The sequence below is a fragment of the Xenopus tropicalis genome, chromosome 8 (genome assembly GCF_000004195.4).
Source record: "Xenopus tropicalis strain Nigerian chromosome 8, UCB_Xtro_10.0, whole genome shotgun sequence".
Lineage (NCBI taxonomy): Eukaryota > Metazoa > Chordata > Amphibia > Anura > Pipidae > Xenopus > Xenopus tropicalis.
Genome location: NC_030684.2, coordinates 126,870,230 through 126,892,504, shown reverse-complemented (window position 1 = coordinate 126,892,504; position 22,275 = coordinate 126,870,230). Strand labels below are relative to the sequence as shown.

Sequence of the window (22,275 nt, the reverse complement as noted above, 5' to 3'; positions counted from 1 at the left end):
GGAAATGTGTTGGTGCTATATAAATAACTGGAAAAATAAAATACAAAAAAGTGGTATTGCCACTGTAAAAGCTTCTGCGCAACACAAGCGCGAGCTATGTATGGGTAAATGCAGAGCTACTTAATGGCTTACTGAAGCTAAACACCATGCAAGGGATAGTTAAGCAGGGACTTGGAAAACCCCACATCCAGACTTGTATGATAAAAAGTTTATTTCTTAAATGTACTGTCACTGTTTACAATTGTTACTTTTTACTACTTACTTTTCTATCGAGGTCGTCTCCTATTAATACACCAATCTCTCATCCAAACCACTATCTGGTTGCTAAGCTCATTTGAACCATAGCAACCAGATAACTGCTGAAATTCCAAACTGGAGAGTTGCTTAACAGAAAAGAATTTAAAAAAAACAAAACACAAATAATAAAAAATGAAGAACAATTGCAAATTGTCTCAGAATATTACTCTCTACATCATACTAAAAGTTCTCCCTCGGCTGAGAAGTTCCCTTTTCTCTACTTGGTCTCCGACAGTTTCACCCATTTCGAAGCATAAAAAAGGGGGTCGCAAAGAGTAGCCGGCAGAGTAAGGTAGGTACTGCTTGTTTGTATCAATACAACCATATAAAGGATAAGGAAGAGCTACAGAAACAATGGACACTGCAAATGATCTGAAACGTATCCAGGTTTATACTGGGTTTCAGATACAGTCACATTTTAAAGGGGTAGTTGACCTTTATACAAAACTTAGTTTCTAATAGTATCCACGTCTGGGACCTGTTATCCAGAATGAGCGTGGTTTTCCTGATTAGGAGTCTTCCAGTAATTTGGAATTTGAATTATTTAATGAAAATGGAGATCAGTTATCTATGGTCAATGTGTTGTCTTAAGCTAAAGTAGCAGCGAGAGGCAGACATCATCTGAGAAGGCTACCGCTATGGGTGCTTTTGGCAGTCTATTCCCTATAGCACTCTATAGAAATTGTTTGCCAAATGTATCCCAAACTTAACAAAAAATCAAAAGGAAAAAGTTCAAAAAGAAAAATCACATTTTTATTTGAAAATCCATATTAAAAGCATACGAACCCCAAAGCACGCCACCTTGCGCATTTCATACCCTAACGGTACTTAGTTATAGGCAGTTCTAACCCCATGGGTTATAAAGCACATATTTAAGCACAAATAAAAATGTGATTTTTCTTTTTGAACTTTTTCCTTTAGATTTTTTTTTAAGTTTAGGATACGTTTGATAAATTGTTTGACTTGCCCTTTAATCTGGGGGCTGTGTCCCAATTACTCTGGCCCTGTTTCACTGGCCATTGATCCTTTTTTTTTTTATAAAGTATAGACTCTATAGGAATTGGTCACATTGATTCTGGTCACTTACCTCCTAACCCAGGGAATGGTAAAAGTACCATACCGAGGTAGTTTCCCGTGAGTGCCCTGCCATTTTCTTTGCCATGTCCCAGGCATCCCCTGTGTCGCCGTAGGAAGAGGGCATGTCTTCCTTACCCATTTATGTACAGGTATAGGACCATTATCCAGAATGCTCGGGACCTAGGGTATTCCGGATAAGGGATCTTTCTGTAATTTGGATCTCCATACCTTAAGTCTATTAAAAAAGAAATAAAACATGAAAGAAACCCAATAGGGCTGTTCTGCCCCCAATAAGGGGTAATTATATCTTAGTGGGATCAAGTACAGGTATTGTTTTATTATTACAGAGAAAAGGGAATCATTTAACCATTAAATAAACCCAATAGGGCTGTTCTGCCCCCAATAAGGGGTAATTATATCTTAGTGGGATCAAGTACAGGTATTGTTTTATTATTACAGAGAAAAGGGAATCATTTAACCATGAAATAAACCCAATAGGGCTGTTCTGCCCCCAATAAGGGGTAATTATATCTTAGTTGGGATCAAGTACAGGTACTGTTTTATTATTACAGAGAAAAGGGAATCATTTAACCATGAAATAAACCCAATAGGGCTGTTCTGCCCCCAATAAGGGGTAATTATATCTTAGTGGGATCAAGTACAGGTACTGTTTTATTATTACAGAGAAAAGGGAATCATTTAACCATTAAATAAACCCAATAGGGCTGTTCTGCCCCCAATAAGGGGTAATTATATCTTAGTTGGGATCAAGTACAGGTACTGTTTTATTATTACAGAGAAAAAGGAAATCAGTTTTAAAATTCTGAATTATTTGATTAAAATGGAGTCTATGGGAGATGGGCTTTCCATAATTTGGAGCTTTCTGGATAACGGGTTTCCGGATGAGGGATCCCATACCTGTACTGTGAATTCACCCAGCTTCAATAGGTGAAGGGGACTGCTAGACACTGGAACAAAATGACAGTGCGGGAATGACAGGAAAAGTACTAGGAGTAAGAGGAGCGCAGGCCCAGGGTAGGAGGTAAGTACCTAGAATCCCTGGGGGTGTCTAACAATTTGGCACCTTTTGTTGTCCTTGAAATAGCACCCACCATTATTCTGCTAATAGGTAAATATAGTGATTTTCCTGTAAAAAGTCATAGTTAATCTTTTCACATGTTTTTTTTAAATATGTATGCACATGAGGCATTATGTATTTACTTACTACTTTGCCTGCAAAATATAAAGTACTAACAATACTTAGTTAGTATACTTCTTCACTTCCTTTCAGCCAGCTGATGGACGTTACCATTATACCTGATAATCCTTGTATAACCAGGATTGCAGGATTTTTGCTCTGACCTGCCCCACAATGATCAGGCATTATGGTAGAAACTGGACAAACTCCTCAACCAAACCTGTCCATGTATGTGCAGCTTGAGATGTCAATATGCGGTGCCCCCTGGCATTGCATGGCTTCTAGTGTTTGCCTTACAGCAATGCCTTACAGATATAGTGGCAGGGCACATTCTCCTGAGATCACTGGGGAAATAACACTTGCAGAGTTCAATCGTCATCAGCAAATCAGAGCTACAGCCGCAGGGATCCATACCAGGCATTTTTACATTTGGTTTAATTTCTGCCAGAGAATTTTCCTGCTTTGAGTCAACAAGGTACTTTCCTTGCATGAAATTCTGGTAGCGCCCAATCACAACCACCCCCAGCTCACACCCACCCAACCACTTTCCCCACATTATCCAATCTCACCAGCTGGTTTTCCCATTCTGGGCAAGTTTTTATTTACTATTTAATGTATGATTTAACCTGAATTGCTGCTACAGATCTCCCTTACACTGGGGCGGAACAGGAGTGCCGGCCTGTGACATTTAATTATAAGCATATTATAGGAACTGAAATCAGTATTTATATCCCCCTGAGTACAACTGCTGCTGAGACATTCTGTATGAAAATTCCATCCCTAAACCAATTCACCTTCACCTTCAATTATCCGAAGGCAATAATACACAATGTGAGATCAGCATTGCCCTAAATTCTGCCGTCCCATATGGGGAAACCAATATAATCATTCTGATTTTTTGAGTGATTAAAATACTGTAACTTAAACAAACCCGGGAAGCCCTAGAGGGTTATTCCAGCACATAAAATTGAAACTTGCATCCTGTCAATCGCCCTAATGGAGTCTAATTGAAGTGTAACTGGTAAGTACCATTACGGACTGTCTGAAAGTTATAAAAAAAGAACAAAAAAGTATTAGCAAAAGCCAAGGAACATTAATGCTACAATTGGTCCATCATTTTACAATTATCCATAAAATAAAAAATATCTATATATGTTTTTTTGTGCTGGTTTGTCTAGCAGATGTTATAACAATAGAAATATTTATGTCTTATGAATACTCTTAATATGACTGGCAAGGGGCCTCCATGGGTGCTGCAGTTGCTTCATCATGTGACTATATTTATTAATTGAACAAAAATCTCCTTTTGAAATAGACTTTTTTTTCCTAATATGGCTCCGCCTGCTGCTTCTATGTGGCTGATATTTCCATTATAAAGAATGGCCCAGTGGGTTTATTAAAAATAGGTGGTTACATTTTCCAATTGCTCACACCTTGCTGTCAAATTTACAATCCTTTTCCCAATGTTAACTTAAAGAACTTAAAGATCAGAATATCGCCACTCCCCTATTCAGCACGCCATTGTATAGGGACTACTTACTATATACAGAGACGCAACCTTGAGTTACAGGCCAATGTTTAATAGGCAGATGGATTGCTTCAACCACTAAAATCCTTATGCAAAGGTTTATTGAGAGCAGAAGAACATACTGTATTACAGTTAAAGGAAAACTATACCCCCAAACAATATACGTCTCTATAAAAATATATTGCATAAACAGCTCACATGTAAATCCCTGCTTCATCTAAATAAACCATTTTCATAAAAATATACTTTTGTAGTAGTATGTGCTATTGGGTAATCCTAAATAGAAAACTGCCATTTTAAGAATTAAGGGCCGCCTCCTGGATTCACAGTGCACACAAACAAGCCAAGGCACACATACATGCTAGGCCCCATCAGCCAATGAATGGACAGAGTGAGGGATGATATAGGAAGACTAGGGGTATGTTGGAAAAACCACATGACAAGTGAAGAACCAAAAAAGATTAAAAAAAACATAAATTGAGAACCAGGATTATTGACCCTACAAATTGCTGCTACTAAGACTCCTACTAAATGGATGTACAGTTTTTTTTACGTTGCAGATTTTAAGATTTGTTTAAACATTTGTATTCATATTATAAAAGAAGAGTCAAAAATTACCGTAAGGCAGCAAGTTGAATTGTTAGGGTGCTGTGCCCAGGCTCCCTGCCTGCCTGTGATCTGCTGGACAGTGGGTTTGCCAGGTTTGCAGTGGGGTATACAATGGAGGTGACTCAGGCAACACTGGGTGTAGGGATTTGCTCATGTGATAGCTGTGCCGTTTAGCCCATGTGTGTTTGAGTGCTGTCCAATGTCTTGCGTCGAGACAGTAACAGCCAGATGATGCTGCATAGGACAATAAGAAAATGGTACTGTTATTTCTGTGCAAACACGATAGATAGTACCATTTACAGTATAAAAAGGGTAAATAATCCATCTCTGTATAGATATTTTTACATACCAAATATTTTTGGTATGTAGCCCCAAGCATAAAATCACTGAAGGCGCATTGTGGAGAGGAACAAGAGTAGAAGAATAAAGAAGCAGTGACACTTATGGAAATATGTATTAGGAGACACTTGGCTACTGTACCCTCAGGTTAGCATAGCATCTCCCCAGCAATGGTTGCTACAGGTCTGGGACCCCCTTCCTCTCGTCTCCTTAACAATTAGGGGCTGATTATATTACCCTTTTTGTTTCCTAGAGTCTAACTTTTTAGCACTAAAATCATGTATTTAGTCAATTAAACCATGGAAATCTCTAGTACAAAACTTTGCCATCTAAAAGCTGTGAGGCTATGTAGAAGGGAGCTGTACTTATCCAGTTGGAAAGTCTTTTTTAAATAATTCTAAAACCACAAACAAATATAAAATAAAGGCCAATCGTCTCAGAATAAATATCATACTAAAAGCTAATTTAAAAGTAAACTACCGCTTTAATAACAGTTCATATTCTGTATTGCTACAATAAATAAGGGAAGTAAAAGTTTGTGCAAGGAGTGTGTATGTGCTCCCCTTCCTAAAATGGGTTCCCTCCGGGTACTCTGCTTTCCTCCCTCCAAAACATACAGGCAGGTTAATGGGCTCTTGATAAAACTGCCCGTAGTGTGTATGAATGTGATAGGGACTTGTAAGCTCCACTGGGGCAGGGGCTGATGGGAATGTGATAGGGACCTTAGATTGTAAGCTCACTGGGGCAGGGGCTGATGGGAATGGGATAGGTACCTTAGATTGTAAGCTCCACTGGGGCAGGGACTGATAGGAATGTGATAGGGACCTTAGATTGTAAGCTCCACTGGGGCAGGGACTGATGGGAATGTGATAGGGACCTTAGATTGTAAGCTCCACTGGGGCACGGTCTGATGGGAATGTGATAGGGACCTTAGATTGTAAGCTCCACTGGGGCAGGGACTGATGGGAATGTGATAGGGACCTTAGATTGTAAGCTCACTGGGGCAGGGACTGATGAGTATGGGATAGGGACCTTAGATTGTAAGCTCACTGGGGCAGGGACTGATGGGAATGTGATAGGGACCTTAGATTGTAAGCTCACTGGGGCAGGGACTGATGAGTATGGGATAGGGACCTTAGATTGTAAGCTCCAGTGGGGCAGGGACTGATGGGAATGTGATAGGGACCTTAGATTGTAAGCTCCACTGGGGCAGGGGCTGATGGGAATGTGATAGGGACCTTAGATTGTAAGCCCCACTGGGACAGGGACTGATGGGAATGTGATAGGGACATTAGATTGTAAGCTCCACTGGGGCAGGGACTGATGGGAATGTGATAGGGACCTTAGATTGTAAGCTCACTGGGGCAGCGGCTGATGTGAATGGGATAGGTACCTTAGATTGTAAGCTCCACTGGGGCAGGGACTGATAGGAATGTGATAGGGACCTTAGATTGTAAGCTCCACTGGGGCAGGGACTGATGGGAATGTGATAGGGACCTTAGATTGTAAGCTCACTGGGGCACGGTCTGATGGGAATGTGATAGGGACCTTAGATTGTAAGCTCCACTGGGGCAGGGACTGATGGGAATGTGATAGGGACCTTAGATTGTAAGCTCACTGGGGCAGGGACTGATGAGTATGGGATAGGGACCTTAGATTGTAAGCTCCACTGGGGCAGGGACTGAAGGGAATGTGATAGGGACCTTAGATTGTAAGCTCCACTGGGGCAGGGGCTGATGGGAATGTGATAGGGACCTTAGATTGTAAGCCCCACTGGGACAGGGACTGATGGGAATGTGATAGGGACCTTAGATTGTAAGCTCCACTGGGGCAGGGACTGATGGGAATGTGATAGGGACCTTAGATTGTAAGCTCACTGGGGCAGGGACTTATGGGAATGTGATAGGGACCTTAGATTGTAAGCTCCACTGGGGCAGGGACTGATGGGAATGTGATAGGGACCTTAGATTGTAAGCTCCACTGGGGCAGGAACTGATGGGAATGTGATAGGGACCTTAGATTGTAAGCTCCACTGGGGCAGGGACTTATGGGAATGTGATAGGGACCTTAGATTGTAAGCTCCACTGGGGCAGGGACTCAATTAGCATTGATCTTTCTACACATTTGAATACACATTTGAAAAATTATAGCATTTTCCCAATTAGTTGCCCTATTGTTAGCCATTTTTATTCAATAGAAACATGCATTTATAAAGGCCCAAAATAATCTTGAGTAATGTGGCCTACACCATTTTCTGTAAATACCATTTTCTCAAGGTCAGGGGGTTATATAACTTTATTTACACAGGACACAAGAAGCATTAGAAGATAAAATGGCACTTACCAATTCTCTTTGTTTCAGGATGAAATCCCTTATTTTTCTGGCGACTGTTTTGGCAGCCATAGTCAAAGCTCGGATTAACCCTGTACTTGATAACCACTGGCTGCTGTGGAAGAACACACATAACAAAGATTATGAAGATGAGGTACTGGGTAATTCCTGTTTTACCACACTGCTCAATATCACCACTGTATTGTTACATATTAGTTTGCTTTAGGCAGGAAAAAGCCAAGGAAAAGTGGGTGTTAGGTTCCTGTCTACTGCGGTCATTTATAAAAATGGCGAATGTAGAAATGTTTATGTTACATAGGATTCCTGGGACATTTCACCAGTGCAGATATGATGAGTAAATCTGTTTGCAAGAATTGAATTAACCTGTTTTCTTATCTGGAATAGTTTTTTCTTTATTTACTGCGTATGGCTTTCAGCAAAGCTCTCCATGCCTTCCCCTATGTAAGAACTGGACTAAGAACTTAGGTAGATAGCAAATAATATGTATTACCTGGTGCTGCTGTCCCTTTAAATGAATGAATCACATTGGGGATGTGGAGAAATGTGGTCCCTACCCCTTTAAGTAATAAGCTGGCTAGATTTCTGGATTTGAGAGAACAACTCTAATCCATTTTAGAAGAACCAAACTGACACCATATGTGTTGTGTTGTTAATTTAACTCCATACACTTTTTAGCTAAACAATGAAATATACACTTTAGTAAAAATACAGTATCGGCCTATGCCACTGGTTTCCAAACTGCTGGTCCAGGGTCCAGATGCGACCGTTTGCCGGTGCTCTCCCTCCCGAACGCTCCTCCTCCGACGCGTCAAATTTATGCGCTCGGGAGAGGACGTCGGGTGGGGGCCCTGCGAGTGGGGTTAGGGGGGCCCCTACGGGGGAAGGGGGGTGGTGAGAGGACGCGCCTGCAGGGCCCCTGGGTCGGGAGCCCCGGTGGGCCCTTCACACCCCAGTCCGACCCTGATCTTAGCAAACAAATCTCCATTCTCCCCAGTTTATCTACCCTAACTGGCCCATAGGTTGAACCCCCCTTGCCAATGCTCCAAGCCTACCAAGGTGTGCCAGACCAGCACAGGGTCGGACTGGGGGGTGAAGGGCCCACCGGGGCTCCCACCCCAGGGGCCCTGCAGGTGCCCGTGCCCCCCCCAGATGGCCCCCCCACCCGACGTCCTCCCCCGAGCATGTAAATTTAACGTGTCGGGGCAGGAGCGATCGGGCAGGGGGGGGGGCGCGGCTTAAGTAGGTACCTCCATAGACACTAGCCAATTTTTATTAATTTTGGATTTCAATTAATTAATAATTTTATACCCGTTAATTAGAGTGATCTGGATCTAACCAACTACTTTTTTGGAGAATGGCTTTTCATTTACTTCTGTCTCACACATTAGGTTCTACCTGCTTAACTAGTTCAAAATAGTACTTTTCGCTAACAAATACTGACTTTATTGCTTAATATTGTGGATACATTTAATTATATCGCCAATAAATATAATAAAATGTTTTAAATCTTATTGCACATTCCAAATGCATTACAATCCTACATTTTATAGTACAGGAATATACATACATAGACCAATATACAATACAATACAATATACATACACCAATTTGTACCAATTAAGTATACCAAAATGCCAATTCATTAAACATGAAAAAATGATTAAAAAGCTGTTATTGGGTAATTACCTCCTTTTAGGTGTGGCTGGTATTCTCTGGCATGGTTTAATTTGACCTTTAAAATCTATACACATACCTCAGACCATTAGATAAAGCAGCATTTGACAGATTAATGCAGTTTGTATTGCGTTTATATATTAACTTGTGGCTTTTCTGTGCTACATGAAGAGTCAATTGTGCTGTTTATTGTACAGTTATGATAAATGTTCCCCAAAAGTCCAGCTCCATTTCAGTTCACGCTTGCTGTATGGGGCTATTCAAATGAATCAGGGCAGTCGATGTATCCACCGCTCCACCACTTTAGCCAAAATTCGAGACCAAAAACCAACCAGCCACGGGGTCTCCCATTCAGCTTAGAGAATGCAGCTTCCTGGTCTAATTAACCCTAGCAACCAGGCCTTGGTTTAAATGAGAGGCAGGAAGATGAAGAGGAGTGGGCTTTAATAGAACAATAAGTGCCAATAAAACTGTAGCCTCAGAGAGAAATACATTTTTGGTTTTCAGGGTCAGTGACATCCCATTTGAGAGCTGGAACAAGGCAGAAGAGAAAGATACAAATTCAAAAACTCTAAAATATAAAAATAATGAGCGAAAGTTGGTAAATATAGGACATTCATAGGTTACTAAATGTTAACTTAAAGATGAACCAAATTTTTAAAACAGGATTATATTGTATATATATTGTATTACTACAGCGAAAAAGAAAATACATTTTAAAAATTTAGAATTATTTGCTTATAATGGAGTCTATGGGAGATGGCCTTTCCGTAATTTGGAACTTTCTGGATAACTGGTTTCCAGATAAGGGATCCCATACTTGTATATCTTTTTGCAGGATAAAATGGACAGAGCCATCCTAATGGTACCTCTAACATTCTCTCATAACAAAGATGGCCTCACATTGCTGATCCTTCAGGATGTATGGAGTGTATGGGGGCCTCTGATGGGCTTTCCCGACTGATATCTGCCCCAAAATTGGCCAGATATTGATCAGGGTGAGGACCACACCACCTTATTAAAGTGGTCCTTATACCGAGAGCCTGCATTCACCGTTGCTGTGGCAATATTGGAGCATAACTTTATCCCCTTGGTATTGGATATTAGTTACATGCCCAATATGCCATTATAGCAAAGGATTCTCATAGAGATTACTCACTCAGCTATCGCTTCACATCAACATAGGTTGTTTCTGGGTATAGCAAAGGTTTGCTGTTGGTTCCATTTTGATTACACACGTTCTGTAAAAATAAATGAGTGTTAAAAACTCAAAAATAAACTGCTGCACCATGGGAAATTCCAAGTGGCAGATGTATTACTAGCAGGGTGATATAAAGTAAGAAAAGGGGGATTTTTTTCCCCAAGATTGTGTTTTTTTTTTTTTTTTTAAAAAACTAGAAAGCCATGCCTCAAAAAGCCTAGTGAGTTAATTATTTTCCTAAAGAAACACAGTCTTGAGGAAAAAATACCCAATGAATCAGTAGGCTCCCATTTTCCCACAATTCCAGTGTAAGTGCTGCCAAAGGCACTAAAGCACCTGATGGGTTCCACCAACACCACAGGGAGGGGAATAATGCAGCAGTGCCAAATGCTGCTGTTGTGGAAGTGTAAACAGTGGCTTTAGACACAAGGGCTGCATCTAAAGTTCTTAAAGGAATACTGTCATGGGAAAATCTGTTTTTTTTTTAAAACCCACCAGTTAATAGAGCTTCTCCAGCAGAATCCTGCATTGTAATCAGTTTTTCACAAACACAAACATAATTTTTTATATTTAATTTTGAAATTTCACATGGGGCTAGCCATATTCTTCATTTCCCAGGGTGCCACAGCCATGTGACGGTGCTCTGATAAACCTCAGTCACACTTTACTGCTGCGCTGTAAGTTGGAGTGATATCCCCCCCCCCAGCAGCCGATCAGCAGAACAATGGGAAGGGAGCAAGATAGCAGCTCCCAGTAGGTATCAGAATAGCACTCAATAGTAAGAAATCCAAGTCCAGCTTGGGACTCCTCCAGTTACATGGGAGTAGGAGAAACAATAGGTTAGCTGAAAGCAGTTCTGATGTGTAGCTCTGGCTCCTTCTGAAAGCTCAGACTCAGTCACACTTTACTGCTGCGCTGCAAGTTGGAGTGATACCCCCCCCCAGCAGCCGATCAGCAGAACAATGGGAAGGGAACAAGATAGCAGCTCCCAGTAGGTATCAGAATAGCACTCAATAGTAAGAAATCCAAGTCCGGCTTGGGACTCCTCCAGTTACATGGGAGTAGAAGAAACAATAGGTTAGCTGGAAGCAGTTCTGATGTGTAGCGCTGGCTCCTTCTGAAAGCTCAGACTCAGGCACAATTTGCTATGTAAACTGAATAATAATTTAGAAATAAAAAGTATTCCATAAAAATCACGACAGTACCCCTTTAAATGAACTCTCAGGTCCTTCAATTATATTTAGTCAGCTGTGGCTTGCAACACTGTTTCAGGAGTCAGAGGCAGCAGTGTAGAAAATATAAAAAGCACAGACTTGCTTTCCATAGCAATTACATTCAAAATTAATGTAATTACAATAATAAGGATACTACTTGCAAAGCAAAAATGCAATACAAATATTATTTATCATGTAAATACATTAACCACACACATTTTGATTAATTAAATTAAATGTACAGTATTTAAAAAAATAAATATATATATATTAGGTGCTCTACATGGCACTATAGGTGCTATAAAAGGTATTATGTTTCCAAAGGAACAGTAACCCATAGCAACCAATCAGCAGGTAGCATTTACTGGTTTAAAAGCTAACATCTTATTTGTTGCTATGGGTTACTGCACCTGGGCAACCCTTATTATACATTTTACATGATTTTCAGTTAGAGAGGTTCCAGGATAACAAAGGAAGAGCATGTGTAGAGCAGAGGTCACTTCTCACCTGATCAGTACTTTTTAGTGGAAAACCTCCAATACCGGTATATATAATATCATGATTCTCTAAAATAAAACAAGATTTTATTATTTTGCTTCCATGTTAAATAGCTAGTTTTCCATATAATCAATGTTAGGCAGATTCATAAAGCCTTGGACACAACTGAATTACCTTTTTGACAAGCCGTCTTTTTCTTAGATACAGAAACCCAAATACAGCAGCAAAGAAACACACACTTGCAATTAAACTGGGAATCAGCACTTCGATGATTTTACAGCAAATATATAGTTAAAATATATTTAAGTACAATGTTTGAGAAAAAAATAACTTTTCTTATCTTTCATTTAAAGAGGATATTAGTCAAGTGTACACCTTGTAATTACAATGGGTTTTTATTATTTAGTTTGAGCTACAGATAGAGCAAACTTTGTCTCGCCCTTAACAATAAAGTGGTTTGAAAGACTAATGTTCATATTTTTTTCCTTTTAAAGATTTTTTGTGCCAAAACTAAAAAAAAATAAAAAAATGGCTACTTTTTTGAGATTTACTATGCATCAAAATGGCTAAAATTCTGATCCGACAATTCGCCACCTAGAACCTTGAGATTGTGTAGAAGTCGATCCTTTTCCCCGAAGGATCCTTCTTTGCTCAAGTCAAAAAAGTCGAGGTTTCGGTGTGATGTTTACTAAAAAATCTGTCCGGGAAAAGGTCCCTGAAAAGTCACAAATTGTCGAACCTAAAATATGACTTTTTTTAACTATTACACAAAAATCAAGCATCAAAAATCCGAACCCTCCAAAGTTTTGAAGCAAACGAAGGATCCTCCAGGGAAGGGAAGGGACATCTGCCATTGACATCTACATGATCTCAGCAAGTTTTAGCTGGCGAATTGTTGGATTTGGATTTTTGATACATAGTAAATCTCAAAAAAACTTTTTAAGTTTTGGCGTTGAAGAATCCAAATTGGAAAAAAAAAATCCGACCATTAGTAAATGGCCCCCATAGTGTCAGAATGGATCTGATTTCTGGTTGTCAGGCATCACTGGCTCCCAGCCACAAAATGGAGAGAAAGGGAAGACAATAATTCATTAAAGGGGATGTTCACCTTCAAATAAACTTTTAGTATGTAGAGAGTGTTATTTTGAGACAATTTTCAGTCAGTCTTCATTTTTTATTATTTGCAGTATTTGAATTACTTAACTTATTTAGCCTGAAGGGGAACCGCCCCTTTAACCACAAAGGAAAAAAAACAAAACCATCAAAAGCACCCATTGTCTCAGGGCTGCATGACCCCCAACAATCTTCTTAAATGTCTATACCATTCTAAAGAACCCTCTAAAAAACACTGCTTACTACGGGTATGGGACCTGTTATCCAAAATGCTTGGGACCTGGGGTTTTCTGGATAATGGATCTTTCCGTAATTTGGATCTCCATAACTTATGTCTGCTAAATATCATTTCAATTTTGAATAAACCCAATAGGATTGTTATGCCCCCAATAAGGGGTAATTATATCTTAGTTGGGATCAAGTACAGGTACTGTTTTATTATTAAAGAGAAAAGTGAAATCATTTTTAAAAATTAGAATTATTTGCTTATAATGGAGTCTATGAGAGATGGCCTTTCTGTAATTCAGAACTTTCTAGACAACGGGTTTCCAGATAAGGGATCCCATACCTGTACAGGTATGGGATCCCTTATCCGGAAACCCATTATCCAGAAAGCTCTGAATTACGGAAAGCCTGTCTCCCATAGACTCCATTTTAATAAAATACAGGTATAGGACCCATTATCCAGAATGCTCGGGACCAAGGGTATTCCGGATAAGGGGTCTTTCCGTAATTTGGATCTCAATACCTTAAGTCTACTAAAAAATCAATAAAACATTAATTAAACCCAATAGGATTGTTTTGCATCCAATAAGGATTAATTATATCTTAGTTGGGATCAATTACAAGGTTCTGTTTTATTTCTACATAGAAAAAGGAAATCAGTTTTAAAATTCTGAATTATTTGATTAAAATGGAGTCTATGGGAGACGGGCATTCCGTAATTCGGAGCTTTCTGGATAACGGGTTTCCGGATAAGGGGTCCGATACCTGTAATTCAGAATTTTAAAACTGATTTCCATTTTCTCTGTAATAATAAAACAGAACCTTGTAATTGATCCCAACTAAGATATAAATAATCCTTATTGGGTGCAAAACAATCCTATTGGGTTTAATTAATGGTTTATTGATTTTTTAGTAGACTTAAGGTATGGAGATCCAAATTACTGAAAGACCCCTTATCCGGAATACCCTTGGTCCCGAGCATTCTGGATAACAGGTCCTATACCTGTACTAGATTTTTCTGCAGCTTTCAACTTGATTTCCCTTTTTTGTCCTCCTTTCTTTTGGCCTCCATATTATTTCCCTGGCCTTCCTACTGTGATTGCAGTCACATTTGTTCAAAAACCAAAACTATGTTCTTTATAACAATAGGGGGCATTTACTTCTCCCTGGGGTGACAAGTGCTAGAACACTAAGGGGGGATGCCCATGTAGCTACATACAGCGCTCTATTCAAAGTGCTAGCTACAAAGTGCTAGGTCTCTGTGCACGAAAAATGGAGCAAAAAATGTTCATGTTTATAAAACAAATAAATTGTGCTAAAGAACCTGATATTACAGTATATTCATATATACTCAGTTCCCTACCTTGATTACTAATAGATAATCCCCTAAAGGTATCCTACAATGAAGACCATTAGAATGGAATATTTGTGCCTCTAAAAATGTCCCCAGCAGCTCTCCGTCTCCTTTTCTGTTACAGTTCAGTAAGTTTGGTAAATAAAGTATTATGTATGGGACATTTTATCTGGAATGCTTTGGGCCTGGATTTTCCAGATTTGTTTTTTTTCTGTATTTTGATCACTATACCTTTAATCTATTAAAACAAAATGTAAACTTAAATAATCCCAGAATGCTTGTTTATTTATGCAGTTTCACATACAAGTTATAGTTTGATTATAACGGAGAAAGGCAAGAAAGGGAAATATAATTGTTTGCTGAAGATGTACTCAGAGGGAGATATTGCGAACTTTCTGGATATTGGGTTTGTGGATATGAGATCTGCATTTATAACCATGATAATTTCTTGAGCTTTAGTTCTCCTTTGACACCTGCTGAAGGTTCCTGTACAGCTGCCAGGGATGCTCTCTTTGTCTTGCACAGAGCATATGAGCAGGGGCAAAAATGCAAAGGGTTTGGGATTTAATGCCTGTCACCCTACCCATAGTAAATGAGCCCTAATCAGATGTCCCAGCATTACCCTAATATTAATATGTCTGTGGTTTTACAACACATGTACTATTCCAGAAATCTTTATTACTATTAAAAATGTTACCACTGCGCCCTCATGACAGGCCTTGGGGTTATTTTTTATTCTTACACATCGTACATGTTACTATCATCATGTACAAGAAAACTACTTGGGGCTTATTTTTTAACTGGGAAGGGGTGTAAGGTGCCAAAGGCAAAACCAATGTCACTTTTTGCATCCCTTGGTAATGCAGCACTAGTGTATATACTCCTGATACACTGATGCCTCCTGTGTATTTTTTTTCTCTTCTTGAAAACTGTAATCATTTTACAGCCTGTTCCTGTCTGTAAATCTAGTACAGGTGTAGGACCCGTTATCCAGAATGCTCGGGGCCAAGGGTATTCTGGATAAGGGGTATTTCCATAATTTGGATCTCCATACCTTAAGTCTACTAAAGAATCAATAAAATATTAATTAAACCCTATGGGATTGTTTTGCATCCAATAAGGATTATTTATATCTTAGTTGGGATCAATTACAAGGTACTGTTTTATTACTACAGAGAAAAAGGAAATCAGTTTTAAAATTCTGAATTATTTGATTAAAATGAAGTCTATGGGAGACAGGCATTCCGTAATTTGGAGCTTTCTGGATAACGGGTTTCCGGATAAGGGATCCCATACCTGTAATTGCAAAACTGCATTTACTGCACCTGCTGCAACTTTACTCCTTAATGCTTTTACTTTATATAAACTAAATATTTTTTGGTACTGGGGTCCTATCATACATACCTTTCCCAGGACAGGTTGATACAACAAAAGTGGTATTATCCTTGTTTGCAGGATTTTGTACCAAGCAGAGATATTACAGTGTGTTATTCCGTGCTGAGGTTTCGATTGTGCTTCCATTTGCATAGTGTTGATACTCAGAGTTATTATACCTGTACATCCAACTGCAGGAAAGCGCTGGGTAGTATGATTGGACAGAACAGTTCAGTGTATAATAACACCGGCCATCTTCATTCCACTTCTCTTCCCACTTTATTTCTGGCTTTGGAACCAGCTCTGTGATTAGAAACAGAACATTTATTTCAAACATTCATATTCAGGAATGCATATACTGTACATCATTTTATATAAAACCAATTCTTCCTTTATTTTTCACTTATTATAAAATCTCCCTAACTTATAGGACAAGTCAAGCTCAAAATAATTTTTTTTGCCTAATAAAAGAAAACATAATTCTAAGCAACTTTGCAATATACATTCATTACACATTTGCAATGGGTTTCTTGAATTATTTGTACGTATAATTGCTGATAAAAGCCGTGTTTGTCTGTTCTTTTCTATTCCCTGCCCTGGTGGCTCTGGTGTTTAAAACAATGTAACACAAGGCAGCAGCCTGACAGACCTGACTCGCTGGAGGAGACTGGCATTTTCAAAATTGTTTAAAAAGACATTAATGTGGTCCATTATTAGAGCAATCCATACGGCTGCGGAACTCCTCCCTGGTGATACTAAATTTTTGGTTCCAGAATTCAGCCACTTTTACTCTGTGTCCATTACATGGAAAATCCCAAAATGCTTCAACACTTGAAACTGGCTGACAGTATGGCAGTAGGACAGAACCTTCTACATGGCCACTCACTGGAACAGGTCCATTCCCTGCTACTGGTCACACAATACAGAGAAGAATAGGAAATGATTAGCAGTTATAAAGCACCTTTTTACCCATAAACTCGAGTTAAATTTAAGTTTGTGTATAGGTTGGACAAAAACACTACAAATTAATATAAACAGCACATCTAAAGGGTTCACTTGAAAGTTAACTATTTAGCACATGAAAAGTTTCAAAATGAACAATAATCAATTCAGATACCATATAACCTATATATCTTTAGACACTAGTTCACAAAAAAGCTCACCACTTAAACGGTTTGGTTCAGGTGCATCCCACCCCAAATCCTGCTCTTAAATTAAGAACCGTTTACTCAAAAAAGAGACCAGCATTCAGCAAAAACATCAAATGCGCTTACCCGGTTGATTCTGTGGCTCGGGTGCCACAGAGAAAAGGCAAACATTAATTAAACCCAATAGAATTGTTCTGCCCCCAATAAGGGGTAATTATATCTTAGTTGGGATCAAGCACAGGTACTGTTTTATTATTACAGAGAAAAGGGAATCATTTAACCATTAAATAAACCCAATAGGGCTGTTCTGCCCCCAATAAGGGGTAATTATATCTTAGTTGGGATCAAGTACAGGTACTGTTTTATTATTACAGAGAAAAGGGAATAATTTAAACATGAAATAAGCCCAATAGGGCTGTTCTGCCCCCAATAAGGGGTAATTATATCTTAGTTGGGATCAAGTACAGGTACTGTTTTATTATTACAGAGAAAAAGGGAACCATTTAACCATTAAATAAACCCAATAGGGCTGTTCTGCCCCCAATAAGGGGTAATTATATCTTAGTTGGGATCAAATAAAGAAACAGTTTTATTATTACAGAGAAAAGGGAATCATTTAACCATTAAATAAACCCAATAGGGCTGTTCTGCCCCCAATAAGGGGTAATTATATCTTAGTTGGGATCAAGTACAGGTACTGTTTTATTATTATAGAGAAAAGGGAATCATTTAACCATTAAATAAACCCAATAGGACTGTTCTGCCCCAAATAAGGGGTAATTATATCTTAGTTGGGATCAATTACAAGGTACTGTTTTACTACTACAGAGAAAAAGGAAATCAGTTTTAAAATTTTGAATTATTTGATCAAAATGGAGTGTGGGGAGACAGGCTTTCCGAAATTCTGAGCTTTCTGGATAATAGGTTTCCGGATAAGGGATCCCATACCTGTACTGAAAACTTGACAGAAATGTTTAAAATAATGTATCTGTAATTAAGCCAGTATATTCTTATTTTAAGATAACAATATATTGAATATTTACATATATATCTATAAATATAGACATCAGTGGCAAGCCAAGCTGACCAGATACCCTAAGCAACCAGACAATCTTGCCCCCCATCTGCCTACTCCACACACATGAGCAAAAGAGACTGCTAACGCACATAAGCAGGCGCACATTGATGAGGGGAGAGGTAAATTATTAGGGAAACACAAGCCCAGACTGGAGGAGGCAACAGAAGAGGTACATGTCTAGGGCACCCCAAAATTGCACCCTAGGCACATGCCTTTTCTTCCTACCCCTAGTTCTGGCCTTGATAGACATTATAGGGCTCCATATGGGGCAGAAGAAAGTGCAAATAACATGTAGCTTTGCCTGAAAATTCACAAAATATTTTTACGTACACAACTTTTTTGACACAGCCATGCCCTAATTTTCATGAGACCGTGCCCTTTTTTACTTGAACGCACCTTTTTTTGATGCGACCGCAAGTTTCGCAAAACAAATACGGAATTTTGCTGTGAATCCTTGCCTTGCGAAAAAATTTGCTCATCACTACTCACAAGCAAAACTTATTGCAAAAAGTTGTACCTGTCTGTTAATGCAGGACTTGCCATGGGTCCCCTGCATAGAATTAAATTGACATTTTACATTGCACGTGCGCAAGTCTAAGTAAACCACCATCCAGGCCTTTAAGAGTGGCTTGGATACCTTCTTGCACAATCATAATATCAAGGGTTACATGATCTCAAGATCGTTAGTTAGTAGAGATAGATGATAGATAGATGTAAAAGAGGGATAGAAAGATAGATCAAGAGATATAGATGAAAGAGAGGGTAGATTAGATAGATGATAGATAGATCAGATAGATGATAGATAGATCAGATAGATGATAGATAGATCAGATAGATAGATGATAGATAGATAGATAGAGGGCATATAGATTGAGTATACTGTTAGGTATTTCCCTTTGTTGCCTGTAGGGTTGACACAAAGCAGTCAAATAAATTCTGATGAAGTGGCACATTAAAAATGCCAAATGGCTTTCATAAATATACCATTCCATTTAAGCACTCCCTCAGACTGCCAAGTAAGGGGCCCATTTATCAATGTATGATTGATTACTAATAGAAAAAAAAAAAAAGTTTCTAACTTTTAGAACTGTGCATATTTTCCGGGACTTTTTCATACTTTGCTACAATTTGTGGGACAAAATCGTATTTGTCGCAACGAGTAGGAAAGTTTCGGATTCATTCAAGCTTCGGTACTGTGACTTTCCTTGGGCCAGGTTGGAGCTGCAGAGTGCCATTGAGTCCTATGGGAGGCTTTCCTTGGGCCGGGTTGGAGCTGCAGAGTGCCATTGAGCCCTATGGGAGACTTTCCTTGGGCCGGGTTGGAGCTGCAGAGTGCCATTGAGTCCTATGGGAGACTTTTCTTGGGCCAGGTTGGAGCTGCAGAGTGCCATTGAGCCCTATGGGAGACTTTCCTTGGGCCAGGTTGGAGCTGCAGAGTGCCATTGAGCCCTATGGGAGACTTTCCTTGGGCCGGGTTGGAGCTGCAGAGTGCCATTGAGTCCTATGGGAGACTTTCCTTGGGCCAGGTTGGGAGCTGCAGAGTGCCATTGAGTCCTATGGGAGACTTTCCTTGGGCCGGGTTGGAGCTGCAGAGTGCCATTGAGTCCTATGGGAGGCTTCCAAAATCATGCACTGAAGGATCAAAGTCAGAAAGGTTTTCCTGCCGTTTACAATTGTTCGGACACGAAAATTTTGTAACTTACAGACACAAATAGGGGTTTTATGTGTTTTGTGGGTGTTGGTTGGTCTTTGGGGTGCTGTGACGCTAAGTCTAACCTGCGTGCAGGGTGTGTGAGACTGAGGAAGTGACCCCTATAGCCAAACCTTAAGGTCATGTGCGTCTGGAGGTGGCGTAATTGTGACATGGTGCTTTAAACTTCATTGGTGAAAGCATAGGCAATATGGGCTAGGGAGAGCCACAGGAACATTCAAAGGTTCATTTATGCCCACTAGGCTCCCAGTCAAATCAATAGATAGTTAAACCACAAGTTAATCTGTAAGAGCATTATGGCTAGAAATAAAGACCAGGTATGCCCCTTGGGGCCAGATACAGTCCAATGTATCCATTTGGTCTCAAACAGTGATCCCCAACCAGTGGCTCAGGGGCAACATGTTGCTCCCCAACCCCTTGGATGTTGCTCTCAGTGCCCCCAAACCAGGGAGTTATTTCTTAATTCCTGACTTGGGGGCAAGTTTTGGGTGAAGAAAAACAAGATTTCCTACCAAGTAAAGCCCCCTGTAAGCTGATAGTGTGCATAGAGGCTGCCTAATAGCCAATCACAGCCCTTATTTGGCTCCTCCATGAACTTTTATGGTGCTTCTGTTGCTCCCCAAGTCTTTTTACATTTGATTGTGGCTCACGAGTAAGAAAGGTTGGGGACCCCTGGTCTCAAGAATAGGTCTCAGTTGCCTCCGCTTGGTCAGGTACATTGTCAATAATCATACAGCAAATTAAATGCTATGAAATATTTTGTAATAGATAATTCTGAACTTCTTGTATCCAGGGCTTCCCTAATGGTGGGGTTGCAGATCCTTTCATGTAGCCTTATACCCTCAGGCAGGTGATCTTGAATATAATAAGGAAGGCAATAAAGAAGTCTCAGAACATTTGTTCCAATAGTAAGTTATAAAAACCTCTCTCCCAGTGGGTTAAAATGAGGGTTCTGCTATTTCTGGGGGATGCTTCCTGCAAGAATGACAGCAGATTCAATGCCTGATTGTGGGCTCTAGGCAAATACCAACTTATTAAAATGGCTGTAGTTTTGCCAGTGTCAGCTGGTCAACACAGGCCCCAAGCTAAGCAGATCACACAATCCAAGGTCAGTGTATAATCAATGGATAAGGAATTAATAGCCAGAGTATGAGGTTGAACCCCTAAATAATCTATTACAAGTGTTGCAAATATAACAAGGAAACCACCTATTTTTTTTAAGTAATTTTAAAAAGCCTGTCTTTAATGTATTTGCTTGTTGGGTACAAGGTCCCTTTGTAACAAAAAGTCCCCCAGGTTTCTGCCCCTCTGTACTGAACTAATGTTATCATGTGCCTTATGCTTAACCCGCGGATTTATACACAACTATTATTGTTCTCAAATTAGTATAACCTGGCACAATTATATTAGTGTGTTTAAGGCGGAGGGATATAAACCAAGATTCCCTTCATAAAAATACAACGCTCCATCCGCTTACTTCTAGCGATACGCAGACTATTATTCCTGTTAAAATACGTATACACTTACGCAGTATCAGCTCCTATTTTTGTACGCCCGTTGTAGCATTTTCCCCATTGTAGTAACAGTATATTTAGGAACCTTGTGTAGTGAGTTACATTATATATTGCTTGTTAGCGAAATTTTGACAACAGATTCAGTAGGACACTCCGGCTGCAAATGCGAACTTGAGTGAGCGCTGGCTTAACTATGAGAAGGCGTTGCGAGTGGGCCCCGCCTCCTGAGCCCCGTGACGTACACGTAGGGCGGAGTTAGGTACAGACGTACGCTGCCTTCCCGGGCTTTGTCAGACTCATTCGTGCTGCGTAGTGTGTGTGGAGAGGAGCTTTCTTTAGCGCTAGTGCGCACATATCTATACATGTATTATCTGACGCGCCGTCTCAAACATCATTTTAAAGAGTCAGTGAAGTGATTTGAGACTACACTGAGCGGAGCTTGGTCACTGCAGCTGGGGGGTGGGTTAGAAAGCTGTAGGGCAGCGAATTGGGGTTAGGGCTTGAGCTGCTCCCGTTTAATCCTGCTCAGTGTGACTGATAAATAGCAAACTGCTCATGGAGAAACCATTTTATAGTTCATAATATAGTGAATTAAATGCCCACTTAGGACTAACTAATCGGATTTGTGCGAAACAAGCTGCTGCGCAACAGGGTGCTGAGTGCTGAGTAATTAAAGGGGAAGCAACCCTCATTGGTTTAAAGTGTGCGCCAAATCGTTATTTTACTTTAAAGGGGACGTGTGGAAAAATAATATTGTGCCAATTATATATA

At 39.8% G+C, this 22,275-nt stretch overlaps 1 long non-coding RNA gene across 1 annotated transcript; it reads right to left on the bottom strand.

Annotated features, from left to right (window-relative positions):
• Positions 1-8,638: 8,638 nt before the first annotated feature.
• On the bottom strand, positions 8,639-21,688 carry LOC105948321. The gene is made up of 5 exons (XR_004219762.1): positions 21,518-21,688; positions 16,084-16,356; positions 11,997-12,055; positions 10,234-10,315; positions 8,639-9,605 (listed from the first exon to the last, which is right to left on the bottom strand). It is a non-coding gene; the product is annotated as an uncharacterized LOC105948321 (long non-coding RNA).
• Between the last annotated feature and the right edge of the window lie 587 nt (positions 21,689-22,275).